We start from the raw sequence: 3,073 nt of genomic DNA on the forward strand, positions 1-3,073 counted from the left end.
TTGATCAAAGCAAGAGCTTGGACATGTGATACATCTCAGCAATTTGCCCCATTCTGGCTATTCTAACAGTGCAGTCCTTAAACTTGCTGAACCTTATGGGAAAATAAAGAATTACATATTGATGAGGATGAAAAGTCAGGCCTTCATTGAGATGGAGACCAGAGAAGATGCAATGGCAATGGTTGACCATTGTCTGAAAAAAGCCCTTTGGTTTCAGGGGAGATGTGTTAAGGTTGACCCTCTCTGAGAAATATAAAAAACTGGTACTGAGGATTCCCAACAGAGACATTGACTTACTGAAAAAAGACAAATCCTGCAAAGATCTTATTCTCCAGATGGCAAAGAATCTCCTAGTGATAAGAAATCTAAAACTGATGGTTTCTCAGAGACTGAAAGTACAACCGAAGGTAAAGAACAAGAAGAGAAATCAGGTGAAGACGGTGAGAAAGATACAAAGGATGACCAGACAGAACAGGAACCTAATATGCTTCTGGAATCTGAAGATGAGCTACTTGTAGATGAAGAAGAAGCAGCAGCACTTCTAGAAAGTGGCAGTTCTGTGGGAGATGAGACTGATCTTACTAATTTAGGCGATGTGACTTCTGACAGGAAAAAGGAGCCTTCAGATAAGCTGTAAAAAAGATGCAATGCCAGTGCTTCGGCAGCAGCAAAGAAAAAGCTTAAAAAGGTGGACAAGATGAGGAACTTGATCAAGAAAATGAAGCAGAATTGGAAAATGGAATAAAAAATGAGGAAAATACAGAACCAGGTGCTGAATCTGCTGAGACTACTGATGACCCCAACAAAGATACAAGTGAAAATGCAGATGGCCAAAGTGATGAAAACAAGGAAGACTATACAATCCCAGATGAGTATAGAGTTGCACCATATCAGCCCAATTTTCCTGTTGGTATAGACTGTGATACCTAAAACAGGGTTTTACTGTAAGCTGTGTTCACTCTTTTATACAAATGAAGAAGTTGCAAAGAATACTCATTGCAGCAGCCTTCCTCATTATCAGAAATTAAAGAAATTTCTGAATAAATTAGCAGAAGAACGCAGACAGAAGGAGGCTTAATATGTTCAAGAAGCTTAATTTCAAAGAAAACAATGGTTCTTTGTTTTTAATATTAACCTTTTTTAAATACAATACTGATAGTTAGAAGGAAAAAAAAAGATGATGGGCATGAGGAGAAAGACTGACCTTTCAGTTGCATGTTGATCCAACCTCGAGAGCTCCCTCTTCTGGGTTTTCTGTGGGACTTGAATAATTGCCCTGTGATTTAACTCACAGTTGGCAGGATTTTTTTTAATTACTTGCAACTGTCCTTCTACTAAGTGAGGAGATCCAATACTCAGAGTAAAGGAAAATGAGGGAGGGGACAGAGAGCTCTGCTATACCTCAGTTCTGCACAAACTTTCCCTATGCCCATGGCAGACTCCATACCCTTCTTCACCCAAGCCTTGTGCCTGGATTAGTCCTAATCATTGCCAACTCCATGTAGACCTTCTCCCCTCAGGGACATCTCCTCTGACTCTCAGGCTGAGTTGGTGTATTCTTCTGGTGCATTCACTGCAAGGTTCAAGGAGAAGTTCTCCCCTCTCCGTGCATGGACCAGAACCCCCAGGTGCACAGAATGTGACCTGTCAACTACTCTGTCCCTTGAGGATAGAGAGTTGTTTATTTCTGTGTTCTCAGTCTTTGACTCCTTAACACAGTGCCTGGCAGAGTAAGGGCTTGATAAATGAATTCAAAATGAGGCTGATGTTGTACTCATTGAAGGATTTCTGCACAGCTTCCTGCTTTCTCTCTCAATTCCAATGTCTGGTGATGTCCTGGGCAGAAGTCCTTCTTTATTTGGTACCAGAGATGCAACCAAGTGGAGCAACATCCTCAATGCTTTTTATTTTTATTTTGAGACAGGCTCAGGTCTCACCAAATTGCTGAAGCTGGCCTTGACCTTGTATCCTCCTGCCTCAGCATCCCTCTTTGCTGGGATGACAGGCATATGCCACCATGCCCGGCCCTTCTTATTCTTGATGTGTCCATGTGAATTTGGTTGAGACATCCACCTCCATATGCTGCCTTATACCATTTCCATCCGGGGAAATAACAACTTCACACTGTTCCCTGGAAGCAGTTCTCACACCTCTTATTCTTCCTCCTCAGTTCCCTACTTAACAAACTGGAATGGTACTGCTCTTCTCCCATGATGCTGGTTCCTGGAAAACCCAGTGAAGCAGGTTAGGACATGGTGCTTTACAGGCTGTCTTGGGCTCACTTCACAGTCAAGTCTTCTCACTTTGGGGCCAGGACACCAAAGTCATTCAAACGCAATTGGATTCTACCCAGGAAAGGTACTATATTTTCTGCCTTACAGCCCTTGAACTTCCCTCTCCTTCTTTGGAGGAAGTCAAAGCAGTTAAGAACAAGGTGCATTTTTAAGATTTCACCCATGACAAAGGGAGTCCAAGATTGTACCAGTCTTGTATCAACTACTGAAAAGAAAGATGGGAGAAGCAGCACATCTGCAGGGCACAGGCAGCAGGCAACCTGATCAGTACTCCACTCTGGCAGCCCTTCATCTCCTGGTGAATTATTGATATCTTGGTCTGATTTTGAAGCTCCTTTTAAATATTTGTTTAATTTCCTCATTTATGAGAACATAAAGCATCTCTCCCTGGGATACCCTAATAATTAGCTTAGAAGTCCTGGGTGTTTGTTTATGGGTTGTCATTGGTAGTTAGATGCATCATTTTAAATATTTATGAAAATATTAATAAATAAATATCTCTTTGAAATTGGTATTAGATGGTAAGGCCAGAGTTATGGCATGAATTTTCCTTTGGCACAAACCACCATAGAGAAAAAAAATTATTTTCTGTTAAATCCCTGGAATGAGAAGAACAATTTAGGAGAATAAAACTAATTGCTTTCTGGACCACAGACTTCCTTTATGTTTTCCTGCTGACATTTCTAAACAATCATTACTGCAGCAATTCTAGTGTCTCCCATCTCACTTTCTTCCTCCTTGTATATTCTTAGGGTTCCTAATTTGAGAATAGTCTGTTT

The 3,073-nt window shown here is 41.1% G+C and overlaps 1 pseudogene; it reads left to right on the top strand.

Moving 5' to 3' along the window:
• The first annotated feature begins 10 nt into the window (after positions 1-10).
• Positions 11-1,078, top strand: LOC124973590 (matrin-3-like; annotated as a pseudogene).
• The last annotated feature ends 1,995 nt before the right edge of the window (positions 1,079-3,073 follow it).

The sequence above is a fragment of the Sciurus carolinensis genome, unplaced genomic scaffold (genome assembly GCF_902686445.1).
Source record: "Sciurus carolinensis unplaced genomic scaffold, mSciCar1.2, whole genome shotgun sequence".
In the NCBI taxonomy this organism is placed as follows: Eukaryota; Metazoa; Chordata; class Mammalia; order Rodentia; family Sciuridae; genus Sciurus; species Sciurus carolinensis.